Raw genomic sequence first — 16,065 nt, 5'->3', positions numbered from 1 at the left:
GACGGGAAATAATCAAGAAAAGAGGTGAGGGGTGGGGATGGGGCAAGAGCTGGGGAGTGAGAAGTGGATCCAGGTGAGTGGGAGGTGGAAAGGTGGAAATAGTAACAGGGGTGGGAGGTGAGTGGTTGGGGCAACACGAGGCTGCAGAAGATGGAAATTAATTCCACAGAGGATTATCAAAGAGGTTAGAGAGTATTTGTTATAGAGAGTGCAATGAAGATTCACCAGACTGATCACTGGAGTGGTGGGGTCACCATATGAAGAAAGATCAAATGTGGTAACCCTTTCATTTTGAGAACCGAGGACTGAGAGGTGAACACATTGAAATGTACAACATCATGACCGGTTGAACCAGGGATCTCAGTCTCTGAAACAGGGATGGACTGTCCGGGACTGAGATGAGAGGAAATGTCACCATTCCGAGGGTGGTAAATGTCTGTAAAACCCCTCCACAGAGGGCGGTGAAAACTCAGTGATCGTCCCCACGTAAAACAGAGGCCGGCAGATGTGTGGAGACCGAAGGGATGGAGGAAACGAGGACTGGGCAGAAACATGTGGCTGAGATGGGAGAGCAGACGCAATCTTGCTGATGGTTAGAGGGGCTGAATGGCCTGCTGTTTCTCACTTGATATTTCAGTGTTCCTGTCCAGCAAGGCTCCGGAGGAATGCGAATACAAATTAGTGTTTATAAACACAGAACTGATTTAAATGAAACGTGAAAATTTCCTGTTTGGGTCTGAATTATGTTTTGGACCTGGATGGGAATGAGCCGCTGACTCTGTGACCTGGAGGTGGAGGGAAAGGGATCGGGGAAGATATGGTGTGAAATAATAATCATGTCTCTGGGGTAAATATGGAATAATGTGGGGAATGCAGTGGATGAGTCGGGCAGCGTGTGAGGGGCGAGGAGCAGAGTCACCAGATCAGAAGGGAGACCCTCCACCCTTCACCTGATCCCGTTTCCCGTTCACGTTTCTCTGCAGATCTGCAGCCTCGGGTCACTGCTCTACGTGTGCGTGTAGCTTCATCTTTCCCCGTTCAGACAAGTCAGTGAGATCTGGATCTGTCACGTCCTCTCGTTGTCGGTGGACAATGTTTTTTTCTCTGCAATACTTTCTGCATGTTTCTTGTTTAAAATCACAATTGTTAAAATCTATTGTTATGAATTAGGTTCTACTGCTGCCGCAGGGACAATGAATTTCATGTCATATGCCGGTGCTATTAAACCTGATTCTGATATTGATATGGGAGACCCACCACTGGTCACCTGTTCCCAGTTACCGCAGATCGTAATGTGAGATTGAAGCATTTTCCATACAGTTGCTTTCCACAGAAATTACAACAGTTCAGTTTATTTCTGAGGTTCCTGAGCAGAAGCTCAGTCTGTCTAATATTTCCACACAATTAAAATGGGAAATTTGTTTATTATCATCGTGTACTGATTGATTGGCCTAATCTCAAAACCGCTAACAATCAATCAAATGCCTTCTGACAAGGCTCGGTCCAAACAAACTTTTCACCCTTCTTCAGGAGGTTGGTCAGAGGAAGAGCGATAGCAGCAAAGTTCTTACGATAATATCCATCCATTCCCAGAAACCTTCTAAGAGCCTTCTTATCAGTCAGAATAGGAACTTATGAAATTGCCTGGACTTTTGCCCGAACAGGAGCCAACTTGCTTTGACCAACAACATAGCCAAGACAGGTCACAGTGGCATGGCCAAATTCTCTCTTAGCCAAGTTAACTGTAAGGTTGTCCTAGGAAAGCCTGTGAAATAGCTTTTCTACTGCAGAGATATGCTCTTCCCAAGTGGCACTCCCTGTAACTAAGTCATCAATATAGGTATCTGTGTATTCTAACCCTCGAATTACAAAATCAGTCATTCTCTGGGATGTTCCTGGAGTATTTTTCCTTCCAAAAGGCAAACCATTGTACTCATACAACCCAGATGGTGTCACAAATGCACGAATTTCTCTACCTCTGTCCGTCAATGGAACACACCAATACCCTTTCAACAGATCAATCTTTGTAAGAAATTTGCTTTTCCAGCCTTATCGATGTAATCCCTGGGGATAGGATAGGCATCTGTTTTTGTTACTGCATTTACCTTTCTATAATCAGTGCAAAATCTAACAATACCATCAGGTTTGGGCATAATAATGCAGGGTGACTCCAATCTCATTTTGAAGGCCTAATAATACCATTCTCCAGCATATACTCAATTCCCTGGTCAGGCATATTTACACTTTTCTACGTTCATGCAATATGGGTGTTTAATCAGTTTGGCTTGACCAACATCTACATCATGTACTGCGACCGTTGTTTGCTTGGGAACATCGGGAAATAAATCTTTAAACTTCAGAATTAATTCCTTCAGCTGTTGTTGCTTTGGCTGGGGATGAGACAACCTGTTAGCAATGTTTTCTGGAACAACCGAGTTCACTAGCCTAACTGGAACCACGTTTGGTTTGTGAAAATTCTCAGACGAGTCAATTGTTTCATTCTCAGGGTTACCAGATTCATTTGTTTTGACGACACTCACAGATGGTACCTACTAGTCAAAAAAGGCTGTATCATGTTTATGTGTACCACCTGTGTTAGTTCAAGTCAGTTGGGTGTTTTAATAACATAATTCACATCATTAATTTGGGAGAATATCTCATGCAGTCTATTGAATTTCGCCAGAAGTGGATTCGTCAACATAAGGCAAGCACCTTATCCCCCACCCGGTATTTTCTTTCGCAACCCTGCTTATCAAACTAACACTTCATTTTGTTTTGAGAAACCTTTAAGTTTTGACTCGCTAAACTAAAGGCTTGGTGTAGTTTATTTTTGAACTTCAAAATGTACATCTCCATCAATCCATCATTCCTTTAAACAAGATCAAACGTCACTCTGCGACCAAATACAAGTTCAAACGGAGTAAAGACCAGTGATTACTGTACAGACTCTCTTTCTGTGGACAAAAGCAAATGTATTCCTTCATCCCACTCTTATAATTTTTCAACACAATATGTCTTAATCATTGTGAGGTCGAGTCCATTTTATCATTCATTTGGCTTATAACAGACAGGAAGCCGTCCTTCAGCCTGGTGTTACGCACTTTACGGCTTTTGTATCCCTTCCCCGATGGGGGAGTGGGTTTGCAGCCAGACTGTCCAGGTTATGAGGTTCTTTGTGTCCATGGCCTGCTTTTCCGAGGGAGGGGAAGTGTAGGAAGAGTCCATGGAGTGGAGGCTTGTTTCTCTGATGTTCTCTGCTCTCCAAAGTTCTCTGCAGTTCCTTGCAGTCATGGGCAGAGCAGTAGCCATACGAAGGCGTGAAGTATCGACAAGAAGCTCAGAGACCTCGTCCTTCACCCTGCCTTGTGTAGCTGGATCCTGAACTTTCTGTCAGATCGCCGGCAGGTAGTAAGAGTGGGCTCCATCTCCTCTGTCTCTCTGACGCTCAGCACACATAACCCACAGGGTTGTCTCTTTGGCCTTCTCCTTTACTCTCTGCGCACCCATGACTTGTGTTGCCACCCACAGCTCTAATCTGCTAATTAAATTTTGCTGACTGCAGTACATTGATTGGCCTCATCTGAAATACTGATAACAATCAATCAAATGCCTTCTGACAAGGGTCAGTCCAAATAAACTTTTCACCCTTCTTCAGGAGATTAGTCAGAGGAAGAGCGATAGCAGCAAAGTTCTTACAGAACTTACGATAATATCCATCCATTCCCAGAAACCTTCTAAGAGCCTTCGTAGCAGTCAGAATAGGAACTTGAGAAATTGTCTGGACTTTTGCCCGAACAGGAGCCAACTTGCTTTGACCTACAACATAGCCAAGACAGGTCACACTGGCATGGCCAAATTCACTCTTAGCTCAATTAACTGTAAGGTTGCCCTAGGAAAGCCTGTCAAATAGCTTTTCTACTGCAGAGATATGCTCTTCCCAAGTGCCACTCCCTGTGACTAAGTCATCAATATAGTTATCTGTGTGTTCTAACCCTCGAATTACAAAATCAATAATTCTCTGGGATGTACCTGGAGCATTTTTCCGTCCAAAAGGCAAAACATTGTATTCATACATCCCAGGTGTCACAAACGCAGAAATTTCTCTACCTCTGTCCGTCAATGGAACACACCAATACCCTTTTAACAGATCAATCTTTGTAAGAAATCAGCTTTTCCAGCCTTATCGATGCAATCATCCACCCTAGGGATAGGACAGGCATCTGTTTTTGTTACTGCATTTACCTTTCTATAATCAGTGCAAAATTTAACACTACCATCAGTGAGGGGGGATTTGATCAAGGTATTTAAAATTTTGAGAGGGATAGATAGAGTTGACGTGAATAGGCTGTTTCCATTGAGAGTAGGGGAGCTTCAAATGAGAGGACATGATTTGAGAGTTAGGGGGCAAATGTTTAAGGGAAACAGGAGGGGTTATTTCTTTACTCAGAGAGTGATAGCTGTGTGGAATGAGCTTCCTGTAGAAGTAGTAGAGACCAGTTCAGTTGTGTCATTTAAGGTAAAATTGGATAGGTATATGGACAGGAAAGGAGTGGAGGGTTATGGGCTGAGAACGGGTAGGTGGGACTAGGTGAGATTAAGGGTTCGGCACGAACAAGGAGGGCCGAGATGGCCTGTTTCTGTGCTGTGATTGTTATACGGTTATATCAGGTTTGGGCACAATAATGCAGGGTGACTCCAATCTCATTTTGATGGCCTAATAATACCATTCTCCAGCATATACTCAATTCCCTGGTCAGCCAATTTACACTTTTCTACGTTCATGCGATATGGGTGTTGTTTAATCAGTTTGGCTTCACCAACATCTACATCATGTACTGCGACCATGGATTGCTTGGGAACATCGGGAAATAAATCTTTAAACTTCAGAATTAATTACTTCAGCTGTTGTTGTTGCTCTGGCTGCAGATGAGCCAACATGTTATCAATGTTTTCCAGAACAACCGAGTTCATTAGCCTAACTGGGACCACGTTTGGCTTGTGAAAAGTCTCAGACAAGTCAATTGTTTCATTCTCAGGGTTGCCAGATTCATATGATTTGAGAACAACACACACAGATGGTGCCTGCTTGTCAAAAAAGGCTTTATCATATTTATGTGTATCACCTGCGTTAGTTCAACTCAGTTGGGTGTTTTAATAACATAATTCACATAATTAATTTGGGAGACTATTTCATACTGTCTATTGAATTTCGCCTGAAGTGGATTCGTCAACATAAGACAAGCACTTTATCTCAAACCTGGTATTTTCCTTTGTGAGCCCTGTTATCAAACCAACACTTCATTTTGTTTTGAGAAATCTTTAAGTTTTGTCTCGCTAGACTACAGGCTTGGTGTAGTTTCTTTTTGAACTTCAAAACATAGTCTAACAAGTTAACATGTACATGCCCATCAATCCACCGTTCCTTTTAACAAGGTCAAAGGTCACTCTGCGACCAAATACAAGTTCATACGGAGTAAAGCCCAGTGATTCCTGTACTGACTCCCTTTCTGTGGAAAAAAGCAAATGTATTCCTTCATCCCAGTCTTTTCCATTTTCAACACAATATGTCTTAATCATTGTTTTGAGGGTAGAATTAAATCTTTCTAAAGCCCCTTGTATGGTACGCAGATGATGCAATTTGTTTTGCTCCGAGTTCAGAAGCAACCTGCTGGAATAATCCAGATGTAAAATTACATCCTTGATCAGACTGGACTTCTTTAGGCAAATCGAATAAAGTGAAAATCTTGGTAAGAGCCTTCGCCACAGTTTTAGCTTTAACATTTCTGAGAGGCATTGCCTCTGGGAATCTGGATGCAGTACACATAATAGTTAGCAGTTACTGATGGCCAGCTTTAGTCTGTAGCAATGGGCCAACACAATCCACTATAACTTTGGAAAAGGGTTCACCGAATGCAGGTATAGGCCACTGGGGTGACCTCATTAGGTTTACCCACAACTTGACAACTGCCTTTTGGAAACTCTTATTCAGGGTAAACATAACTTTATCAGTTAAAGCAAACTGATCTGCTAATCTAGCAGATTCCTGCATAGTGGCAGTATCATTTCCATCTAAATACATCTTTATGTCATCAGGAACGCACCCTCTGAACTCTTCAATTAAAACCAACTCTTTGAAGCTGTTAAAATTATCATTTACATGTTCAGATGTGCACCAGCGGTCAAGACACACAAATTTCTCAAAAGCAAATTCCGTATGTCTGGTTCACAGATTTCTTCAAATTTCTGAACTTCTGCCTGTCTGCTTCTGGGACCAACTCACAAGCTTTGAGCACAGCCTGCTTCAATAGGTCATAATGTGTCATGAATAGGTCATGACCATGTGGCTAAGGTGTTGAACTCGTGATCTGAAGGTCATGAGCTCGAGCCTCAGCCGAGGCAGCTTGTGTGTCCTTGAGCAAAGCACTGAACCACACACAGCTCCTGCACATTTATAGCCCAGTGGCGATGATTGGGGCAGCATAAATAAATAAATTATAAGCTGCTTCAGCAACTGTCAAAGCAGTATAGGCTTGCTAAGCATTCCCCTTAATTACCCTTTGTAAGAGAAATTTCTGTCTGCTTTTCTGCCTCTCCAGCCTGAAACTGCCTCTGCCTTTCCGCAGTCTCCATCTTTAATTTTTCTCACTTGTACTGGATCTCAAGCTCACTAGGTTTACTTTCAGGAAACACCTCCAACTCCTCCACTTTAAACACACCCTCAGATACATAATGTTCAGCTATTATCCTCCGCATCTGTGCCCTCCTCATTGTCAATTTCACCTTAGCAAGTATTAACATTATAGCAATACTGAACAACTCAATCCTTCTGCTGTTCTCTAATGCCCGAGAGGCTCACACTTCCAGATATCTATCAACATCCATTGCTGCTGGTTTTCCACACACAAATAAATCAAAAGGGATTTCCCCAATGAAATCGATAATACATCAATCCTTAAATTTCTTCATATCCCAGACGCAGGCCCCATTTTGTTACAAACCGTAATGCTTTAGAAACGAACCAGCAGCAACAGACTCCGCCTAGTGGCTACGCATTTTAATTCCACATCCCATTCCCATTCTGATATGTCTATCCATGGCCTCCTTTACTGTCAAAATCAATCCAAACTCAGGTTGGAGGAACAACACCGTATATACAAGCTGGGTAGCCTCCAACCTGATGGGGTGAACATTGACTCCTCCACCTTCCGTTAATGCCCCTCTTCCCCTTCTTACCCCATCACTGACATATTTAATTGCCTATTTTCCATGTCTCTCTGGTGCTTCCCCCCCCCCCCACCTTTCTTTCCTCTGAGGCCTCCTGTCCAATGGTCCTCTCCCAGCTCTGTATCACTTTCGCCAATCACCTTTCCAGCTCTTAGCTTCATCCCACCACCTCCGGTCTTCTCCTATCATTTTGCATTTCAGCCTCCCCCCACTACTTACAAATCTCTTAGTATCTTTCCTTTCAGTTAGTCCTGACGAAGGGTCTCAGCCTGAAACGTCGACAGTTCTCCTTATAGATACTGTCTGGCCTGCTGTGTTCCATGAGCATTTTGTGTGTGTTGTTTGAATTTCCAGCATCTGCAGATTTCCTCCTGAGTGTTATGTGTATAAATAAAATTCCCAAACTATTGAGCTCAGGGGAAACAAGACTTGGAGTCTTGAGATGGTAAAGTATGAAAGTTCAGTTCAACCACAGAATAGGTGATGAGAGAGATATTTGTAATCCAGGGTAAATGTTGAGAGAAGGCAATTATGTCATATTCCACAGGTTACATGGTGGTAAAACAAGACCAACAGTTGCTGTAGATTTTATCTGTCATCCTTCCAAATCCACATACTAATTATCACCCAAAGTGACTTGTCATGAAGTCATAGCCAGACAAGGGTTAACACATTAGTGGTCACCGCAGGATACCCCAAATCAGATCCACTCCAATGGATCAAATGAGGTGACATCCACATATTCAATGTACGGAGAATCGATAATTTGCCCACACTTGTGGGCAAAGGAAAGTTCCAAACAGTGACCCTTGGCCACTAGTTCCCTGGTTTCGATTCTTTCCATTTTTCCTCCTTCATCTCCGTCTGACTCTGAGTGTCTGTGTCCTCAGTTAAAACTAAACAAGCTGCACACAATGTAAACAAGCTGCAAGTCAGACACATTTGCCTTCTTAATCTCTCTCTCTCTCTCTCTCCACAGCAAACAAAACCTAGAGATTCATAACAATGGCCACTCCCCATTGTGAGCTGACAGGTGTGTCAGTAGGTGGGATGACTGAGTGAATCCTTTCCCACATTCTCAGCAGGTGAACGGCCTCTCTCCAGTGTGAACTTGTTGATGTTTCTGTAGGGTGAATAACTGAGTGAATCCATTCCCAGACTGAGCAGTTGAAAGGTTTCTCCCCAGTGTGAACTTGCTGATGTACCAGTAGGGTGGATGACAGAGTGAATACTTTCCCACATTCTCAGCAGGAGAACTGCCTCTCTCCACTGTAAACTTGCTGATGACTCTGCAGGCTGGAAGAGTCAGTGAATCTCCTTCCACATTCTGAGCAGGTGAATGGCCTCTCCCCAGTGTGAACTCACTGATGTTTCTGTAGGCTGGATAACTGAGAGAATCCCTTCCCACATTCTGAGCAGGTGAACGGCTTCTCCCCAGTGTGAACTCGCTGATGTCTCTGTAGGGTGGATGACACAGTGAATCCCTTCCCACAGACTGAGCAGGAGAGCGGCCTCTCCCCAGTGTGAACTGACTGGTGACTCTGTAGGGTGGATGACTGAGTGAATCCCTTCCCACAGACTGAACAGGTGAATGGCCTCTCCCCGGTGTGAATTCGCTGGTGACTCCGTAGGTGGGATGACTGAGTGAATCCCTTCCCACAGACTGAGCAGGTGAATGGCTTCTCCCCAGTGTGAACTCGCTGGTGACTCAGTAGGTTGGATGACTGAGTGAATCTCTTCCCACATTCTGAGCAGGTGAACGGCTTCTCCCCAGTGTGAAGTCGCTGATGTTTCTGTAGGCTGGATAAATTAGTGAATCCCTTCCCACAGACTGAGCAGGTGAACGGCCTCTCCCCAGTGTGAACTCGCTGATGTACCAGTAGGGTAGATGACAGAGTGAACCCTTTCCCACAGACTGAGCAGGTGAACGGCCTCTCCCCAGTGTGGACTCGCTGATGTATCTGTAGGTGGGATGACTGAGTGAATCCTTTCCCACAGACTGAGCAGGTGAACGGCTTCTCCCCAGTGTGAACTCGCTGATGTTTCTGTAGGCTGAATAACCAAGTGAATCCCTTCCCACATTCTGAGCAGTTGACCAGCCTCTGCCCAGTGTGAACTGATTGGTGTGTTCACAGGTGGGATGAGCGACTGAACCCCTTCTCACACACAGAACAGGTGAATGGCCTTGCCCAGTGTGAACTTGCTGATGTACTTTCAATTGTGATAATCGAGTGAATCCATTCCCACTGTCTGAGCGGGTGAAAGGCCTTTCTCCTGTGTAAATTACAGGCGTGCCAGTTGGTCAAATGTCCGAGTGAATCCCTCTCCACAGTCCGAGCAGAAAGGGTGGTCAATTGCATCCCTTGCTCCACTTTTTAAACATCTAGACAGAGACAACAAAACTGATGTGACGTGTTTGAGCTTCCTGGCGACAAATTCCTTCTCATTTTTAACCTGTAAGAAGATTTAACAAAATCCATCAATGGGTTTAGTGCAACATTTCAAATGAGATTACTTGAGTTGCCAAGGTTTGATCTGGTATCACACTGTTACGGTGAAGTTCAACGAAAGTTGGACAGAGAAATCAACTTCTGACTGGGCAGAGTGCTGGTATCTGGAATGACCATCAATTCCTTGATGCTCTTCCTGTCTCTATAAGAATGGGGCATTTCTGCCATCTCCAATCTGTGACCTGGCTCAGTCTGACTCTCTCCGTTGGTATTATTCCCAGTTCCCACTGAGCTGCATGGGTTCCTGGCCCCTCAGTAACTGAAACACTCTCACACAAAATAGTTTTTCTTGACTTGCAGCTGGGATCTTCTTTGATGTATTATTAACTTAAAGTGCCACAGTTTTAATGCCACATAAAAATTCCTGCTGAAATGACTGGTTGGTTCACACAGCTGTCAAAAGGGGTTAGAGTGAATTTTTGTATTATTTCAGGTTCTTGTCACAATCTTAGAAAATTTCAACATAGAAACAGGCCCTTTGGGCCATCCAGTTTGTGCTGAACTATTGAAACAGCCCACTCCCATACCCCTACCATCCAGGTACCAACACAAACCTCTTAAATGTTGAAATTGAGCTCGCATGCACCACTTGTGCTGGCTGCTCATTCCACAGCCGGATGACCGTCTGTGTGAATAAGATTCCCCTCATGTTCCCCTTAATATTTCACCTTTCACCTTTAACACATGGTCTCTGGTTGTTGTCCCACCCAATCTTCATGGAACAAGCCAGCTTGCATTAACACTATCTGTGCCTCTCTATCACAATCAAATCTCCCCTCGATCTTCTGCATTCCAAGGAATAAAGTCCGGATTTGTTCAATATTTCTTTATAATCCAAGTCCTCCATACATGGCAACATCCTTGTGAATTTTCTCTGAAATCTATGAACTTCTTTTACAACTTTCCTGTAGGTAGGTGACCAAAACTGTACACAATACTCCAAATTAGGCCTCACCAATGTCTTCTAGAAGTCAACATAACATCCATCTATTGTTATCAGTAATTTGGTTCATGAAGGGCAATGGGCTGAAATCAATCTTTCTATCCCTATCTACCTGTGATACCACTTTCAGTGAATTAAGGTCTTGTATTCCCAGGTCCCTTTCTTCTACAATACTCCTCCGTGCCGGACCATTCACTCTGAAAGACCTCCCTTGGTAGGTCAGACCAAAGTGCAACAACTCATACTGGACTGCATTAAATTCCATTTTCCATTTCTAAAACCATTTTCCCACCATGTTAGTCTTCTTGCACTCCACTGAACCCCTGTCTTATTGTCATCCACAAATTTGCTGATTCAGTTAACCACACGATCATCCAGATTACTGATATAGACTGACAAACAACAACAGATCCAGCACTGATCCCTGTGGCAACCACTAGACACAGGCCTCCAGCCAGAGCGGAAACCACACTCTGGCTTCTCCCAAAGACAGTGTCTCATCCAGTTTACTGTTTAATCTTGAATGCTGAGTGACCGAACCTTCTTGACCAACCTCCCATATGAGACTTTGTCAAGTGCCTTGCTGAAGTCCATGTAGACAACATCCACTGCCTTGCCTTCATCCACTTCCCTGATAACTTCCTTGAGAGACTCTATAAGATTGGCGAGAGCCATGCTGTCTATCCTTTATCAGTCCACACCTATCCAAATACTTAGAGTATATACCTGGTGCCTGCACACATTCCAATAACTTTCCCAGTTCTGATGTCAAGCTCACCAACGGATAATTTCCTAGTTTATTTTTACAGCCTTTCTTGAACATCAGAACAAGATTGTCTGTCCTCCAATCTTTGAGTACCTCACCTGTCACTAAGGATGATTCAAATATCTGTGTTTAGGCCCCGATAATTTCTGCACTTGTCTTCCGCAGGGTCGTAGTGAACAACTTGTCAGGCCCTGGGGATTGATGCACAATAATTTGCCTCAAGACAGCAAACCCCTCCACCTCTGTAATCTGTACAGGGTCCATGAAGTTGACGCGGCTTTGCCTCACTTCTATAGACTCTGTGTTCATCTCCTGAGTAAATACGGATGCAAAAAAACCCTCCCCAAGTCTATGTTATCCTTTCATATGGATTACCATTCTGATCTTCCAGAGAATTAATTTTTTCCCTTGCAATATTTTTGCTCTTAACATATCTGCAGAATCCCTGAGGATTCTCCTTCACCTTGTCTGCTGGGGCAACCTCATGCCTTCTTTTATTTCTTTCGTAAGTGTTCACTTGAATTTCCTGTATTTCATAAGTACCCCATTTGTTCCTAACTGCCTGTATCTGGTATGCACCTCCTTTTTATTGATCTGGGAGAGGAAAGCCAAAGGGGTGATAGATCTGCATGGAGGGAGGTGGGGGTAAGGAGGGTTAAACTAAAGTTGCCGGGGGAATGGGAGCCTGAATAACAGAACAGAGAGTGGAGAATTTGTGGAGACAGATGTTGTTCAGGCCTCAGACAAAGTCAGGAATGAAAAAGTTGAGCGTGGTGCAGTGAATATGCTGAGCCCTGTATATTTCAATACAAGGAGCAGCGTAGGAAAGGCGGATGTGTTCAGGGCATGGATCAATACCTGGAATCAACACTAGGATTGTGGACTGGGACAGGCTGCTTTATGGCAAAGGTGTGCTTGGTAAATGGGAGGCCTTCAAAGCAAAATTTTGAAATTAGTAAGCGGGTATGTCAGAATAAAAGGTAAAGATAGAAACTGTAGGGAAACTTGAATTGCAAGAGATATTCAGACCCTGGTAAAGCACAAAATGGAATTACATAACAGGGATAGGCAGTCAGTTCCTTATGGAGTATAAGAAATGCAAGAGAACACATAAGAAATCAATCAGGATGGCTAAAAGATGGCATGAGGTTGCTGTCACAGAAGAGATGAAGGATAATCCTCAGGGATTCTAGTGATAGATTAAGTGCAAAAGGATTGCAAGGCACAAAGTTGGTCCTTTGGAAGTCCAGAATGGCAATCCACGTGTGGAACCAAAGCAGATGGGGGAGATCTTAAATATTTTTCAAACTCTATTTACCCAGGAGATGGACAAAGGGTCTATGGGAGTGTGGAAAAGTGGCATTAACCATTTCAACCCTGGGGGAAAAAACACTCCTCTGGCCACTCACACACTCAATACCCCTCATCATTTTATACACCAAAAAATGTCTCTAAATATAAACAAGGAAATTATACATTGCACAATCTACTTTCCATGATTCAGTACATTTACACAGACAGGTGTGTAAAAAGGGCCCAATGAATATCAGGGACAAACAGGCCCAATTCACCACAACCACAAACTGTTCCTGCTGCTACCTTCCAGGAAACGGTACCACAGCAAAAGGAGCAACAGGCCCCGGGACATCATCTTCCACCAGGCCATCAGACTGATTAGTTCATGCTGATACAATTGCATTTAGATGTTGTATTGACTGTCCTATGTACAAACTATCTATTATAAATTACTATAAATTAAACATTGCCCATTTAGATTATGTAAGGTAAATATTACTACTCATGTTTATGAAATATGTATTTAATAAAGTCAATTCAATTCACCCTCTCCACTATCTGTTCTGTCATTCTTCAACTTATTTTAACCACATCACCCCCTCCCCTGCTCACTATCACTAGCAAGTCTTACCACTAGGATATTTGTCCCCTCTTGTTCTGTTCCTCTAACTAACGAAACCCCTATCAGTCTTTTGACTTTCATCTGCCAGGTAATTACCCTCACAGCTTCTGAAGTGGTCCACCTGTTGTTGTGTGAAATGGCCACAAGAGTACTCTGCGTTGCCTATTTAACCTCATTCCCCTTCCTGACTCTCACCCAGTTTCCTGTGTCCTGCACCTTGGGAGTAACTCACCTCTCTTCATGTCATATCTATCACCCCCTCCAACTGCTGGATGATATGGAATTCACCCATTTCAAGCAGCTCATTGAAGTGCAGGGTTACAAGCTGCAGCTGGATACACATCTTGTAGGGGAGGGCATCAGGGACACTGCAGGTCTCCCCTCCTTCCCTCCAATACCCCTCTAATTTGTAATAACCAGTGTGCAGATAAATCTTGGACTGTGTATTTTTTACCCAGTGACAGCTAGCAAATAACTGTCAATAGGAACTTTGATCTCCTCTGGGTTTGATCGAGTTCATCTGCACTCTCACACAACCTATGTAGCAGGCCTGTAACAGGAAATGCAGGAGTTTCTCACCAAAGCTTTTGCACATTGTCCATATGTGGTTTGCTTGCTAAATTACGCTTTAAGAAGTCAGATTTCCAAATATCACTCCACTTCTTCCCACTTGCAAATTCTCCAGCAACTTTTGCATCACCAAAATGCAAACAGGCATCACTAGTTTCTGTGTTCTACATATATATTCCCCCTGAACCCTCCCCCAATGACTGACGGTGGTGAACTCAGTGAATGAAATCCCAATGAATATGAAGGGAAGGGCAGTAGTCTGTCTCACTGGAATCAGGCACATTTGTGATGTGAAAGCTACCTGTTGCCCAGGGCAAAGGTGTTTGATATCATTATGTACCCAGAGAGAATGGGACAAAACATATTCTCACCGGTAGAAAAGTCCAGAGCAAGAGGAGGTAAAGGAAGCAACACACACAAAATACTGGAGGAGCTCAGCAGGCCAGGCAGCATCTATGGAAAAGAGTCCTAATGCTGATATCCTCCGGGATTTTGTGTGCGTTGCTTGGAATTCCAGCATCTGCAGATTTTCTCTTCTTAGTGATTGGAGATAGAACAAAGGCGATTTTCTCAACTTGTGATGTAAAAGATTTTGTTCCCTTTCTCCGAGTTCCTAATCCTTGCATTTAGATAGCTGGAGCTCAGCTCTGTCTGAGAGATCCATCGGTTCCCATTCCCTCATCAGCCGGAAGCTCCCCGGGGCCCGTGTACGGATCGTGGGGCTGAGAGAGAGGGAAGAGGGCAGGACTGTCCCGGGATTGCTGCCCACGGTGTCCGAAATTCAGAGGAATTATCCTGAAGTCGGTATTTAAGATAAAAACACGGTTAATCGCTCTTACCTGCAACCGACATTTTCAGATCCTTCTGTGCACTGCGCGCATGCGTGAAACTCAGGGACGGCCTCAGCCTGACGCCTGCGCATTTCATCGGCGCTTCAGCGCCGGCGAAATTCTGAACGAATTGCCCTATGGGTAATCACGGTGCCATTAAACATTTCTGCAAGCACCAGTTCAATGTCCATACCTCATTTTTTTTTATCGTGGGTATCGAAAAAATCTGCAGCTGTTTTAACGCAGAAAGCGGCTCCCATAAGCAATATACTCAATATCAACGTGTATCTAATGCCAAAGTAAAATGCAGATATAAAACATAGGAGATTCTGCAGTTGCTGGAAATACTGAGAAAACATTTCCTATGTATTCCTCTCCAAAATTTCTGCCTTATCTGTTGATTTCCACCTGTGTTTTGCAGAAATTAACCACCTTTTTTTCGATCAACCAGTTTCCAAATGCTTCTAATCTTTCACTTTTAACCACATCCTGCTGGTCTTATTCGTCCTCCTCCTCTGGACCCCATCTCTCTCTGGAGCCCCTGACTCAGGCTGGCAAATCTTCGGTTTCTGACTCTGCACCATCGAAGATTCACTCGTTAGTCTGCTGTCAGACTTTAGAGGTGCATTGTGTTACGAGACCGCAGGTTCGCTTACTGTGAGTGTCGCTTTAAATGGCTGAGTGAGGCGGGGCTGTGACGTCAGACACAGGCTGCGGCAGCCTGAGGGAGCGGGAGAGGGAGAGGGAGACAAGCTGTTGGAACTTCAGCGTGTGACTGCTATAGGCTACAACTCTTCCATGCCCAAAAGGTTGGGTTGATCTGATCATCGGCACGTAGTGCACAACGGATGTGTGACTGTCACTTCGTATCATCCATCTGTGTGGATTTGCTGGAGTATCCTGTGGTATCACTTTTGTTGGCCCTTACCTGGAATCGGGGTGTTCTGTGGTAACCACTTGAAGACGATATTCCTGTGACTGTCACCTGGTGATATTTCTAAGTGGAATTCGGAACTAATCAACGGATAAGATCTTTGGCGACTGTTATTTCGTTTACCCAGAGTGGAATGTGTGTGGAATTCTTCGTAATTGCCTTCTCTCTACATTCCCTTTCTTAGTAACTACGCTATACAGCAATATAAATGCAGATATATCAAACAGGTTAGCAATAATTGTGTGTGTGAGTGTGTGTGTGTGAGTGTGAGTGTGAGTGTCTGTGTGTGTAAATAGGAAAGCCAAGCTTCTTCACGCCTCTGGGTGAATGGATACCGTCTTCCGGTGATGAGTGAAGTTCGGTTCAGTTC

At 43.9% G+C, this 16,065-nt stretch overlaps 1 protein-coding gene across 5 annotated transcripts in view; it reads right to left on the bottom strand.

Annotated features, from left to right (window-relative positions):
• Positions 1–14,949, bottom strand: part of LOC132387414 (zinc finger protein 229-like) — a 45,861-nt gene extending 30,912 nt beyond the window's left edge. For 4 of the 5 annotated variants that reach the window (XM_059959773.1, XM_059959777.1, XM_059959776.1 and 1 more), the window contains exon 1: positions 14,771–14,828. The gene's annotated coding sequence lies outside the window, so the exon portion shown is untranslated. Of the gene's footprint in view, positions 1–9,357; positions 9,679–14,770 lie in introns of those variants that run through there. The other variant, XR_009509884.1, reaches the window with a different exon arrangement.
• Between the last annotated feature and the right edge of the window lie 1,116 nt (positions 14,950–16,065).

Source organism: Hypanus sabinus, unplaced genomic scaffold (genome assembly GCF_030144855.1).
Source record: "Hypanus sabinus isolate sHypSab1 unplaced genomic scaffold, sHypSab1.hap1 scaffold_1837, whole genome shotgun sequence".
NCBI classification, from domain to species: Eukaryota; Metazoa; Chordata; class Chondrichthyes; order Myliobatiformes; family Dasyatidae; genus Hypanus; species Hypanus sabinus.
Note: the sequence above shows the minus strand (reverse complement) of the source record. Positions and strands in the feature narration are given on the sequence as shown.